General features: G+C 48.0%; 1 long non-coding RNA gene across 1 annotated transcript; it reads right to left on the bottom strand.

Moving 5' to 3' along the window:
- Nucleotides 1-652: 652 nt before the first annotated feature.
- On the bottom strand, nucleotides 653-14,130 carry LOC132650133 (uncharacterized). Its single transcript, XR_009588498.1, has 3 exons — nucleotides 14,080-14,130; nucleotides 8,230-8,286; nucleotides 653-771 (listed from the first exon to the last, which is right to left on the bottom strand). It is a non-coding gene; the product is annotated as an uncharacterized LOC132650133 (long non-coding RNA).
- Nucleotides 14,131-15,061: the final 931 nt, after the last annotated feature.

The following is a 15,061-nucleotide window of genomic DNA, read 5'->3' on the forward strand; positions in this document are numbered from 1 at the left end:
CCAGTGTAAGCAATTTAATTTTTAAAACCAATACCAATTTAAAATAACTCATCCTTTTAACCTAGAAGGAAATGAAAGTTATTTGACTAAGGTTTTCTTTTCTTTTCTTTTCTTTTTTTTACCCATACCAAGATGGTGGTCACATTATAAACCACATGGTAAAGTCAAGATGGCGGCGAGGCACTGAGGCACTTCATATACCACGTGGTAATCATACATATGCGTTCATAGACCTTATAAACACATATTATACAAGTTTTAATATTTTAAACAAGTTTCATGAGGCCTTTCAGAACAGAAAACAGAAGGTATACACAAACAAATACTGCACAGAGACATTGAGACAAAAAAACACCCACCTGCTGGCCAAATTAAAAACAGACCTTTAGATTCCCACTCTGGCTCCTCTGCCACAGAAGCCTCAGAGTGGTGGGTGGTTCTAGACCACCTCCAGATACTGATGAAGTTGGGGGACGTCTCTCCCAACTTCAGTGACTGTGATTGTTTGACACATCTGTCTAAATCACGTTTAGTCACTCATACAGATGCCTCGAGGCAGAACAGAATACAGAAGATAGGCGCCAATGGGAACACTGCACACCACACAAAGCGACAATGATGGAGACTGAGACACAGACACGACACTTACCAGCTGGTATGAGACCCTCCGGATCAGTCCTGAGGTCTTGGGGGGGCCTTGAATCTCGGTGGGACCTCCAAATGTTATACCCAGTTCGCGAGCCCCCAAAAGATCTACAGGAATCGACTCCACTGCAAAACACATGAGGGTCTTTTTATTGTAGTTTCTCACAGCTGAGCTGAGCCTGCCACACACCTGGTGGGCAACACATGATGACATCAAATCATAGGGGTTAACTAGGCAACCCAGAAGCAGGCTGCCTATATGCTACCACTAATAACCCCAGTTCTGGGGTGAAGGAGAGCAGACAGGATTGCTGAAGCTTTTTGGGTTCCAGTCTATGCTGGAAAAATAGCAACCTGCAAATTTAATGAATGTCTGTTATGCCCAAGTCTCTTGGACCCCAAAGACCACCAAGGAGCTGATTCCGATGCAAATAGTAGAGTCTTTATTACAAGCTGGAGCTTGACCCACACTGTCACAGATGCTGTGGTTCTCAAGTATAGAGCCCCAAGCTCAGGGAGAGGGGGGTTTTATTTAGGGTTACACAGTTGGGTGACATTCAACAAAGGCAAGCTTGTTATAAAGTGATTGTGGCTAACTAACATTGAGCAAGCTATCTATAGACCCCAAGAATGGTAGATATTTCTATGCCTTGAATGTTCTACTGTAAGTTCAGCAGACTAGGCAGCACGGATGCCCAACTCTGAGATAAGATACCCTTCCATTCTTGTGGTTACCTCCAGGGTATTCCTTGGGTAGAGGACTTTATTATCTTCTTCCTGGAATTGGTGACCTATGACCTAGTTCCGAGGACTGGTGACTTTTGGGGTGGGGGGTCAGGCCTGGTTCTCTCAGTCTTAGTTAGGGTTTCTTTTTTTTTTCTTTATTAATTACACTTTATTCACTTTATATCCCCCCTGTGGTTCTCTCCCTCCTCTCGTCCCAATCCCTCCCTTCCTTTACCCTCTGCATGCATGCTCCTCCCCAAGTCCACTGATAGGGGAGGATTTCTTTTCCTTCCTTCTGATCCTAGTCAATTAGGTCTCATCAGGAGTGGCTGCAGTGTCTTCTTCTGTGGCCTGGTAAGGCTGCTTCCCCCTCAGGGGGAGGTAATTAAAGAGCAGGCCAATCAGTTCATGTCAGAGACAGTCCCTGTTCCTATTACAATGGAACCCACTTGGATACTGAACTGCCATGGGCTACATCTGTGCAGGGGTCTTAGGTTATCTCCATGCAGAAAGATGCAGTATATACTCACTCATATGGACATATAATATAGGATAAATCTACTAAAATCTGTACACCTAAAGAAACTAATCAAACAAGAGGGAGGACTCTTGCTAAAATGCTCAATTCCTATCCAGAAAAGCAAAGAGGATGGACATCAGAAGAAGGAGAAAAGAGGGAACAAGTCAGGAGCCTGACACAGAGGATCTCTGACAAGCTCTGCCCTGCAGACTATCAATGTAGATGCTGAGGCTTATGGGCAACCTTTGGGCAGAGTGCAGGGAATCTTAGGAAAGAAGTGGGAAGCAGTAAGATCTAGAGAGGACAGGAACTCCACAAGGAGAGCAAGAGAACCAAAAATCTGAGCACAGGGGTCTTTCCTGAGACTGATATTAGTTAGGGTTTCTATTGCTGTGATAAAACCAAAGGCAACTTGGAGAAGAGGAAAGCATTTCTTTCTTTCTTTCTCCATTTCCTTTTGGTAGTTTTCTGATATAAGCTTTTGCTTCTAATTATGCTAAAACATTTCTGTCCAATGTGTCTATCTCTGACTCAAAGCCATAGCTTTTACTAGGTCTTAATGGCATAAGTCTATTCTGGTTATTTTGAAGACACCTGCTTTTTCTAAACAAGTACACCCACCTGATTTTGAAATGGAATTTTTCCCTTGGTCTTGAGATTCTTCACTTTCCCCTAATTATTAGACAAATCTTAACTTCTGCCTCTAGTCTAAATCTGTCTCAGCAGATTTTCATCTGGCTGACAGACCCCAATCAGGGATCAGCTATGGATTATGAGCTGAGATCTGGATCTGCTAAAAGCTGAAGTAAACCAGCCTTGCCGATGTGCTTAAAAACTGTCTTGTTTACCCACCAGCCCACTTGGGATGACTGTCAACGTTATTTCAGGGGGTGTTCACCACGGAGGAAAGGGAATGCATCCAGACAGAAGCCAGGACATTGGTTCCTGGAACGACTGGAATCCCTACCACTGCTCAGGCACAAATTGATGCTGTTTCCCCTTGACTAGACCCACCTGGGATTCTAACACCGCTGAAGGGAAGGGGAGACTTCCAGTCTATCACCAGGCTCTGTTGGCAGGTCTCAAGATGGCTGCCAATCTGACCAAGGTATATGATGTCAGTCAGGGATGGGAGTAGAGCCCACAATGGCTATGGCTTTTCATCAACCAGTCTGCCCCAGACATTAAGAAAAGGCTCTGAAGGGTGAAACACCTGGGAGACAAGAGTTTGAGAGATTCAGGAACTGTGGCGAAGAAAGTATATAACAGCAAGGACAGTGCAGAGGAAAAAACAGATAAAGGCAGAGAAGAAGCAGAGGAGCAGGGACTTGGCAAAGATCCTGTTGGCAGCCATCCTGTTGGAGGTGCCTGAAGTAGATGGTGTCAGGAAGGGAGGACTGGGAAGTAAAAGAAGTGGCCTTTCCCTAGCCCCCAAAAGTCAAGACTATTTTGCCTTTGAATAGTATGTCCCAGACAAAGGGCTCAATGGGCAATTGACATGGACCAGATTCGAGGATTCAGTGACCATCTTCCATGAGGTGCTACATGAGGATCTGGGTAAGTACCGTGCCGACACCCTCACCTCACTCTCTTGCAGTATGTAGATGACCTGCTCGGGGCAGCAGACAGTCAGGAAGCCTGCGATGGTCGGCACAGAACATCCGTTGCAGACACCGGGAGACCTGGGATACGGAGCCTCTACCGAGAAGGCTCAATTGTGCAAAGAACAGGTTCGGTACCTGGGCTACATACTTAAAGGGTTGGCTCTCCGATGCTTGCAAGGAGACTGTCCTTAGAATCCCAACCCCAAAGAACAAGAACTCTTGGGGTCTGCTGGGTTCTGTAGGTTAGGGATACCAGGTTTGGCAGAGATCGCCAAGCCCCTCTATGAGGCCACCAAGGAGAGGTTGGCGAGCTTCCTCTGGACCGGCAGTCATCAGCAGTCGTCTGAGGTGTTGAAACAGGCCCTGTTGTCCGGCCTTGCCCTTGGACTACCTGATGTAACGTGGCCTTTCCACCTGCTCGTGGATGAGAATAAGGGTGTGGGGTCTCACCCAACCACTTGGCCCATGGTGCTACCCTGTGGTCTACTTGTCCAGGAAACTGGACCTGGTAGCTGTGGGCTAGCCCCCATGCCTTCTCATCATAGCTGCAGTGGCCCTTCTGGCCAAGGAGGCTGACAAATTGACTCTGGATCAAGTTCGGACAATCACTGCCTCACAGGCCACTGAGGGAGTGCTGAAGCAGCCCCTGACCAATGGCTTAGCAACTCCCTCATGACACACTACCAGGCGTTACTACTCAATCCTGCCTGAATTACCTTTCAGGTCCCTGCTGCCCTGAATCCAGCCACTCTCCTGCCAGACCCAGACTCCGATGCTCCCCTCCATGACTGTGCCAGAATCCTGGCCCATATTCACGGGACCAGATCAGACCTGAAGGACACCCCACCCACTGCCGGATGCAGAGAGGGGACAGGGTTCACTGACAGGAGTAGTTTCATCCAGGATGGACGGAGGTCGCCAAAAAGGACACAGTCCAATTTCTCAAGGAAACAATTGGGCGAACCAAGTAGCCAAACAAATCACCCTTCAAATTAACCCAATCTTGGGGCCACCATGCTGGTCGACCTAGGTGGCCCAACTCCCCCCCCCCCCCACCCAGAAAAACCCAAGTATACTAAGGAAGATCTAAATTGGATAAAGGGACTGCCAATGACTCAATGCCTGGGAGCATGATGGAGGTCAAACCCAATCCTCCTAGAGCAGCTGGGGGAACGGATGCTGGCGAAGATATATCGGTCTTCTCGTGTGAGTGTCAAGAGGATGCAGGATTTGGTTCGGCATGCAGATATAAAGATCAAGGAGGCCAGCTCAAAAATTAAAAACATCACCAACAACCGTAAGGCGTGTCAGCTCACCAATGCGGTACCAAATGCCAAAAACCCAGGAACTAGGCTTCGAGGAAGGAGGCCTGGAGCCTATTGGGAAACAAACGTCACTGAAGTAAGGCCTGGCAAGTATGGGCATCGCTGTTTGTTGGTATTTGTAGCTACTTTCTCAGGATGGACTGAAGCCTTTCCTATAAAACACGAGACTGCTCAAGTGGTGACAAAGAAACGAGTAGAAGACATCCTTCCCAGGTATGGTTTTCCACAGATGACAGGGCCAGACAATGGACCAGCATTTGTGTCCAAGGTAAGTCAGAATTTGGCCACAGTTCTGGGGATTGACTGGAAATTGCATTGTGCTTATAGACCCCAGAGTTCAGGCCAGGTAGAAAGAATGAGTAGGACTCTAAAAAGAGACCTTAACTAAATTGACCTTAGAGACCGGCGGTGACTGGGTGACTCCCCTTCCCTTTGCACTCTATTGGGTGGGTGCTCAATCCCCTTATCAGATGGGGCTCACTCCTTCTGAGATCATGTTTGGCAAACCCCACCCATTATTGCAAACCTTCAGGCCAAGGTAATCACTGAATTTGAGGAAGGAGATCAACTGGATGACCTTCGGGGAGTCCAATGGTCCCACAAACATGTCTGGCCCAAACTGTGTGTTCTCTACGAGACGAGATGGGTCCTCCCAGTACCAGTACCAGGCTGGTGATTGGGTCATTGTCAAGAGGCATTGGCAGGGTCCCTGGAGCCTTAGTGGAAGGGACCCTACGCTGTGTAACTGACCACCCCCCCACGGCCTTGAAGGTGGACGGAGTGACATCTTGGGTCCATTTACACTCACGCCTGGCCTGCTGACCCATTCATTCGCTGTGAAAGAAGACTGCGTGGTGGTCCTGACTCCAGGCTAGAAGGCCACGAGGGACCCCGAGAATCCACTCAAGTTAAAGCTCAAACAATCCTGAGCCTACTGTGTACTTTGCTCTCCCTGACAGTCTCCCCTGCCTCACCATCGAGTCCCCAACCAACCCTTTGAATTCAACAATTGCCCCAAGAGGCACCTGGTTTCCAGATCCGACATTCGATCTCCATAGTCTGCCAAAGAAATAACTGATGCCTACCTGTGTAGGTGGAGGGATTTCTATGTCTAACCCCGGTGGAGGAGGAAGGACTCGAGAGTGTGGGGTCCAAATGAGGTTTTTGTTTTTTGGTTTTTTTTTGTTTTTGTTTTGTCAACCATGCAGATGTGAAACCTCTGCTAAAAGTGGTCCACTCCTAGGGAAGACTTGATCCAGCTTGCCCCATTATCGGCAAGTTTAAAGCATCAGTTTACCCCTCGGGGTAAAAAAAAAAAAAAAAAAATACACATCCTGGGAAGCCGGACGGACCCAGGACTCAGACTTTATGAGGTTGGCAGCTACCATGAAGGATCGCTGTTCAATGTTAAGCTGGTTGTAAACCCCCACCCCCACCCCACAGGAACAAAATAATGAGGCAATGGGCCCCAGTCAGGTATTGGCCCCCGCCAGACCGACTACTGTTAGGCTCCAAGTGACTCTTCACCCTAATAGCATTGAGACACCTCTCCACTTGGGCTCCGCCAAAGTAGACGGAAACCCCCAAACGCAAGAGACAGACCCTCTCTGGCCTATGATGCTTACTTAGTACATACCAAGTAATTAACGACTCCAGGCCGGCCCTTGCAAAGTCCTGCTGGGTTATGCTATAATTCCACTCCCCACCCCCATTATGAGGGCATTGCTCTCAATGGCACAACCGACTTCTCCTCCGATGCCAACGGGTGCCACTGGTGGCACAGGGAGGGTGTAAGACTCACCCTTCAGTCAGTCGTAGGAGAGTCTTAGGCGTGGGGCATGTGCCAGCCTCCCATCGGCACCTCGGTAAACATCGCTGCAATTGTCCTCTGACCAGACAACCAAGTACCTGGTGCTGCCGCCGACACAGGCGTGATGGGCATGCTCCCTAGGGCTGGCCCCGTGGGTCCGTGGAACAGTCCTTCACCACGCTCAACGTTTCTGTGTGCTGGCCCAGCCAGTCCTACGAATTAACTAGCACCCCAAAGAAGGGGTGATCCAGCGCTCATCCAGGAACCAGGTACACTGGCTAGATACAGGAGGGACCCTCTATCCCTGACATCAGCTGTTATCTTGGGGACCGGCTTAGCTGGAGCAGGAACTGGTATTGCAGCACTGGCTGTACAAAGCCAGAATTATTAACGGCTTAAAGGAAGGCGTTGATGAAGATATTCAATGCCTTGAGGACTCCATCACCCTTTTAGAAAAGAAAAATGTTGATTCCCTGGCAGAAGCAGTGTTGCAAAACAGAAGGGGCTTGGATCTGTTGTTTTTACAGCAGGGCGGGCTGTGTGTAGCTCTTAGAGAGGAATGTTGCTTTTATGTAAACCACTCAGGAGTGATTAGGGAATCCTTAGCAAGAGTTTAAAAAAAAAAAAGGCCTGGAGAGACACTGGAAAGAGAGAGAGGATATAACAGTTCTCCTTGGCATACTACCTACCCTGCTGGGACTCCTACTCCTCTTGATTTTGCTTTTTACCTTTGGGCCTTGCATTTTAAACCTCTCGGTAGCTTTTATGAAGGAACACTTGGGAGCAATACAATCAATGACACTCAGAACCCGTTATGGAAGGGTAAATCTGGAGGACACCGAGGGGTCATATCTGGAAGACCCATGATTGGGCCTTCACATAACCATGAGAATGGGGGAATGAGAGAACCAGGCCTGACCCCACACACCCCAAAAGTCACCAGTCCCAGGAACTAGGCCATACGTCATCAATTCCAGGAAGAAGACAATGGAGTCCCCTACCCAAGGAATAGCCTGGAGAAACCCCAGTAATATTTAACCATCACCCCCAGCAATGACTAATCAATGAATACCTGGAATTTACCCAGGTGATCTTTATAATGGGATGAGTAAAACAATTACGGTTTGGCTTGGCCCTCTGGGCAAACAATCTGCTCCGGACACCCGATATTTGATAAATGTCAATCAATCATAAAACTGCATAGCTGGAATTTCCCAGCCTTGCTGTAACCCTAAATAAAAACCCTCCTCCCCCTGAGCTCGGTGCTCTACACTCCGGAGCTGCTGTGATAGTGACAGTGTGGGCCTGAGCTCTAGCTTGTAATAAAAAAGACCCTACTGTGTTTGCATCCTTGGTGATCTTTGGGGTCCATGAGACTTGGGCATAACAATACATACGTATAGAAAGAGAGAGTGGTGTCACATGCCTGTAATTTCAGAACTTGGGACATGGAGGCAGGAGGATTGGAATAAGTTTAAAGCCATTGAACTACATGGGCTTGGGCTACATGAGACCCTATCTCCAACACAACAACAAACAAAACCCCCCAAACAAAAAAATAAACAAACAAACAAAAATCATGGTAAGAGATGATCTCACTTGCAAGGTGGCTCAGCGGGAGAGTGCTCCTGAAAGGTCTGGATTACGCTCCCTGCACTGAAAGAGAAAAATAGTAGATTACAAGATTACCACAGCAGGTGGCCGTGGTTGTTTTTTTTTTTTTTTTGTGATTTCTTTTATTTTATTAGTATAGGTATGAATGCTTCATTTTCATGGGTGTTTGCATTTGTACCACATGAGTGTCTGGTGCCCTTGGAGGTTAGAAGAGGAAGTTGGATCCCCTAGGTGGGTGCTGGGAATCAAACCTGGGTTTTCTGTGCCATCTCTCTCACTGTCCTGTAATCACCTTTAAAATGCACAATTCAGTGATGGTGGGAACAGCCATTCTAAGTCCAGTTCTAGGGGTATCCATGCCTCTGGCCTCTGAGGACACAAGCTCTATGTGCCTACACACACATAATTAAAAATAAAAATAGTGATGACGAAAAACACAAGCAGGGCGAACGTGTCTTTCATCTCAGTACTTGGGAGGCAGAGGCAGGCGAATTGCTTTGAGTTTGAGGCCAGCCTGGTCTGTGACAGCCAGGGCTACAGGAAGAGAAACTCTGCCTCAAAACAACAACAAAAAAACAAAACAAAACAAAAACCCCAAACCAAAGACCAAAAACACAGCTCAGAGAGCTGAGGGTGTGAGCTCAGTGGCAGGACTGCATGTCAGAAAAGTCCTCATCATATCCCGTATCATCAGAGTTAGGGTTGGGGGAGGAGGGAGAGTACCTTGCCGGTTGGGGATAAGATATACTGCAAAGATCATACCACGAGGCAGATCTCAGGCAAGGGATTTTTGTCGGGGAGGGGGAAGACAGAATCACAGAGAGAGCCAAACAGAGAGCGAGAGATGGAAAGACAGATAGGGCTGGATGGAGAGTGAGTCATGATGGAGGGAACTTTGGAAAGGGTATGACCTGTCGCCTTTGGCAGCTGCTGGCAATGAGGCCCTGAAGGCAGGCTGGGATCTGGCTGCTTTTAAGAGTCCCCAACCACCAGAGGTGACAGGAGCTCCGCAAGAAGACCAACAGAGCCAACTAACCGGGGCCCGGTGGGGGGAGGGGAGGCTGTAGAGACTGAAGCCCCAGCCAAGGACCATGCATGGACTGGAACTAGGCCCCGTACACAGCGGTAGCCCATGGGCAGCTCAGTCCACATATGGGTGCCCTAGTACGGGGAATGGGACTGAGCCTGTTGCCTGAATCTTGATATGCTGGGGTAGGGGTGTGTAAGGGCGGGGCTCCTCTTCTCTGAGGAGTAGGGGAAGGGAGATACGGGGAAACGGGGAGGGGAGGGTGCGACCGGAACGAAGGGAGCTCTGACAGGGATGTAAAATGAATAAATAAAAATTAAAAATTAAAATTAAAGAGAGCCAAAAAAAAAAAAAAAAAAAAAAGAGTCCCCATCAAATGCCTGGGACAGGAGGAGGGAGCTTCTAGGCTCACAACGGTGACGACTGGGGATCTGTGACATCTGCCAGCTCTGTGACCTCTGGCCCCACAGACAGGTGAACCTTTGCCCATCGGGGCGACAACTAGGCCGTAGTGTCGTGTGATCTTGAATAGGTCAGCATCCGTCAGGCCTCTGCGGCTCTGTACCAGGCCAAGAGGGCACACTTTTTGTTGCCAGGGATGGGTGGCGTCACCGGAAGTCCACGGGAGCAAGGTTCCGAAGTCGGTCTTGGCAAGCCGGCGCCTGTGCCCTACCTCGCCTGAGATGAGGCTCTGCTGCTCTCTAGTGGCCCCAGGGTGGCATGAACGACGAGGAGAGGGGGTGTCTGTTCAACGGCCCGGGGGAGGGAGCTAAGGCGGCTGCGCAGTTGCAAGGGCTTTGTCCCTCGCCCTCTCAGAGTCTCCTGCGTCCCTCTCTCTCTCTCTCTCTCTCTCTCTCTCTTTTTGTCCTTTGTTAACCAGAACTCACAAAGCACCCAAACCTTTCGCTTCACGCATACCCAGATCACGAACCTGGGGCAAACGCTCAAGCCTCAGGCTCCTGGCTTGTTGGAAACCCTTGCAGCCGGGCCCCAGAAATCAACACTGCTATCATACAGGGGTGTAAAATTGGAGAAAGGGGAGGGTATGAGCTCTGTTTAGGTGGTGGCTGGTGTACATCTGTAATCCCGACACTCCGACGCTGGAAAGGCACAGACCGGGGCGGGGGTGGGGGGAGGTGTTCACTGAGAGTTCGAAGCCAGCTAATCCAGTTTAAAGAACAAAACACTGTGTGGACTTGGAAAGGGGCAGGGAGGAGATGAGGGAGGGAGGGTGGGATTGGGAGGGAAGGAGGGAGCAGGCTACAGCTGGGATACAAATTAACAAACTGTAATAATATTTAAAAAATAAAATTTAAAAAAGGAGAAAAAAAACACTGCTACCTCTACCAACTAAAACTCTCCCTTTGTCCCATGCCCACAGGGCTTCCGCATCCGAGAAGCTGACTTGGAGATACAGTTGGTATGACCTTAGTGGACCAAAATATTTCCATATGAATTACCAGCCATCCTGGGACAGGAATGCCTTCCAGGAATAATCTGCCTGCCCACCAGGTAGCGCCGTACTGAGCTAAGGGCAGCTGGGAAGTGGGTGGCGGAAGGGAAACAGTTTCACGTGTGCAGAGCCGAGAGAGGGTCTGTGGAAATGGGTTGGAGACCTGGCTTTAGGGTACCAACTGCTTCTCCAACCGACTTGGCTTCAATTCCTGCCCCCCCCCCCACACACACGTGGTGTCTCACAACGATCTATAACTCCAGTTTCAAGGGATCCAGTGTCCTCTCCTGATCTCCTCAAGATCTGCATGCATGCAGTACGCCAGATGTCCATGGAGGCAAAACACCTATCCGTATAAAAAAAGAAAGAAAGAAAGAAAGAAAGAAAGAAAGAAAGAAAGAAAGAAAGAAAGAAAGAAAGAAAGAAAGAAATTCAAAGAGGCCTATAGAGATGGTGTTAGCTCCAAAGAGTCCAACCCAAATCACCCCAGCCAAATTAATGAAAGCAAGTTTCCTCATCCCCCCACAACCCCACCTAAGACAGGGTTTTCTATGTCTTGACTTGTCCTAGAACTTACTCTGTAGACCAGGCTGGCCTCGGAGATCCTCCTGCCCTGTCTGCTCAGCGGCAAGCTCTTTTTTTATTTGTGTAAATGGGCTGCCTCCCCCTAACGGGGGTGGGGTTGTCCAAAAAGTCAGCCTTGGATGTGAGGAAGACATCCCAGGAAGTTTTTATAGCTCCGGGGAAAGGGGGTTCTAAATGGGGGATTTGGCAGGCAAATGGGCGGGATTCCAAAAGCCGAGCATAACGAGTTGTCATAATAACCGTCCGAAACGAAGACGTGTTTGCAAGGTGGTCATAACAAGGTACTCTTAACAATCTCCTGAGACAAAGGCATGGTTGTTACCTCTTGTGGTTAAGGTTACAGGTAGGGCTCAGCCTCGTCCCTGAGAAACAGATTTAATCATAAACAGAAATGAACCTGGTTTATCTTCACTATAAGACGGCTTTCGAGCCTGAGATGGAGGCAGGCTGGTTCATGAATGGTCCAGCACTGACTGCTCTTGTAAAGGGCCCAGGTTTGCTTCCCAGCACCATATGGTACCTTCACCTCCAGGGACATACATGGTACCCATACATGCTGGCACAACAATCATACGCATAGAACAAAAATCAAACAAAAACCTGAACTAACAGAAAGGGTTGGGAAACATTGCTTCAGCCGAGAAAGCTGAGACCTGCAAAGTTCTAAAGGCCTTTTCTTTCCTTGGCTTTTAGAGGTGGTCAACAGTGCCGGGAGAGGAGAAACTCCAACCAGCTGCCAAAAGGCGCTCTCTTGGATCTGTCCAGTTGTCCAGTTGTCCAATCTTGCAGAGAACTTCAGGGTTCTCGATTCCAGGAAATGTCACCCGTGTTTGGGGTGGCCTTTTGAAGTGACCTTCCACCCATACTCCTGCTAGTAACCCCAGGAAAACCTCAGCAGTTCATCAAGCTGCACTTTGGTCGCAGTCATTACTTTGGTCTGTCTGTCCTGGGTTCCCTGTCTAGGGTAAGTAGAGAGTTGTGTGTGAGTGTGTGTGTGTGTTGTTTCCCCAGGAAAGGTCTCACACAACGGAAATCAACGATGCAGTAGATATAATGGCAACTGAGCATGCAATGAAATTCATTCATTCTCTCTCTCTCTCTCTCTCTCTCTCTCTCTCTCAGGCTGGAGAGATGGCTCAGCCATTAAGAGCACAGACTGCTCTTCCAGATGGACCTGGGTTCGATTCCCAGCACCCACTTGGCAGCTCACAACTGTCTGTGACACTGACACCCTCACATAGACAGACATACATGCAGACAGAACACCAATGCACATGAAATAAAAACAAATGAGTTATTAAAAAAATATCTCTCTCCCTCTCTCTTACCTCTGCCTCCCCAGAGTTCTTACACCTAACTTTTTTCTTTCTTTTTTATTCTTGTTTCCTTTCATTTGGGGGGAGGTTCTCTCTCTCTCTCTCTCTCTCTCTCTCTCTCTCTCTCTCTCCCTCCTCCTTCTTTTTCCCAGAGCTGAGGACCGAACCCATGGCCTTGTGCTTGCTAGGCAAGAGCTCTACCACTGAGCTAAATCCCCAACCCCCTCTTTTCTTTCTTTAAAAAAAAAAAAAAGACAACTTACATTTATTGCCAGGCAGTGGTAGTTTACGCCTTTAATCCTAGCACTGGGGAGGCAGAGGCAGGCGGATCTCTGTGAGCTGGAGGCCAACCTGGTCTACAAAGTGATTCCAGGACAGCCTAGTCTACATAGAAAAACCTAGTCTCGAGAAACCAAACCAAACCAAACCATATTTCTTTTGTGTGTGTGTGTGTGTGTGCACATGTATGTGTACCACAGACCAAGTTTGTAGAGGTCAGAGGACAACTTTTAAGAATAGATCCTCAGGGCTGCAGAGATGGCTCCGAGATTAATAGCACTGGCTGCTCTTCCAGAGGTCCTGAGTTCAATTCCCAGCAACCACATGGTGGCTCATAACCATCTACAACAAGGTCTGGTGCCCTCTGCAGGCACACATGCAGGCAGAATACTGTAAAAATAGTAAATAAATAAATAAATCTTTACTTAAAAAAAAAAAAGTTGGTTCTCACCTTCTACCTGGATATTGAACTCAGGTCATCAGACTTGCAGCCTGTTTTTTTTTGTTTGTTTGGGTTTTTTTTGTTTTGTTTTTTTCATGCAAGATCTTGCTGCTTAGCCCAGGATGGCCTGGTGCCAGAGATCTTCCCGCTTCAACCTCCCGAATTGCACAGCAATTTATGTGATAGAACAATAGGAAGAATTTAATTTCCTACTCCTTTGACTAAAATGGCGACACTGATAAAGATAACATAAATTTCATGACACACCTCTACAGCAAGGTCAAGGTCAAACTAGTTAAGAAATATTTTCTGGGAGGGGCATGGGAAGAGAAGAGGGAGGGAAGGCAGGATAGGGAAGGTATAAGGGAGGGGGCTACAGCTGGGATACAAAGTGAATAAATTGTAATAAATTAAATAAAAATTGGTGGAAAGCTAGACTGATATTCCGGAGGCCCTGGAGTCCATCCGGTTTTGGAGCCTGTTTTGTTCTCTTTGAAGCAGTCCCGTGTAGTTTCAGCTGGCCTTGATCTCCTATCTCCTAACCCTCTACTCTTGGAGTGCTGGTGTTATAGGCATAGACGACCCTGCAGTTTTAGGTGCTGGGGGTGGAACCAAGCACCCTATCAACTGAGCTCCATCACCAGCCTTTTCAGTTATTTTTAAAAATGTGTATTTATTCCCCACCACCACCCTCTGGGCCCATAAATGTGCGTATATGCCGCAGCATGCTTACCGAGTCCAGAGGGATACCTTGCAAGTGTTTGTCTCTTCCTCCTCGTCTCCTCCTCCTTCTGTCTGCATCTGTGCCAGCAGGCCAGAAGAGGGCACCAGATCTCACTATAGCCACCATGTGGTTGCTGGGAATTGAAGTCAGGACCTCTGGAAGAGCAGCCAGTGCTCTTAACGTCTGAGCCATCTCTCCAGCCACTGGCCTCATTTTGTAAACCAGGCTGGCCTTGAACTCACAGAGATCCAAATTTTCTTCTACCATGTGGACTCCAGCGGACAAATTCAGGTGATCAGACCACAAGTACCTGTCCCACTCCCCTCTCTCAATTTTCAGCTTTTTCTAGGCAAGAAACTTGGTAGACATTTGCACCCATTTTAAAACAATCCTCCCTAAATATACACAGGACTGCTAACAACAGATCATAACGCTAAAATTGTCATTGCTGAAACCACATCCTTGCCAGCTGTATTAGAAGAAAAGTTGACTCGTCCATGCTCCCACTAGAAGAAAGATGATCAAGGGCAGCCAAAAACTGGAGGAAGAGGAGCCAGAGAGGTTTGGCAGGTAGTTAAACCAAGTTTTGTTCATTTTCTCAAGTATTTGAAAATGTGAACCATTTCTTAGCTTCTGCAATTGTTCTGAATTGTGTTTCCTGTCTGATTCTAAGTAAACAGAATTGTGCATTTCCTGCTAAGCTTTGAATCTGTAGTTCATGTTCTGTTTTCATTTTGTTTTGCCTTATTCTTGCTTGCAGTGCTGGGAATGGAACCCAGGGCCTCACCAGTGTTAGGCAAGGACAATGTCAATGAGCCACAGTCCCCAGCCCTGTCTTCATATTTTTATTTTAATTTTTTTTTCCGAGACAGGGTTTTCCTGTGCAGCCCTGATTGTGCTGGAACTCACTCTGTAGACCAGGCTGGTCTGGAACTCACAGAGATCTTCCTGCCTCGGCCTTGCTAATGCTGGGATTAAAACTGTGTGCACT

The sequence above is a fragment of the Meriones unguiculatus genome, chromosome X (genome assembly GCF_030254825.1).
Source record: "Meriones unguiculatus strain TT.TT164.6M chromosome X, Bangor_MerUng_6.1, whole genome shotgun sequence".
Lineage (NCBI taxonomy): Eukaryota > Metazoa > Chordata > Mammalia > Rodentia > Muridae > Meriones > Meriones unguiculatus.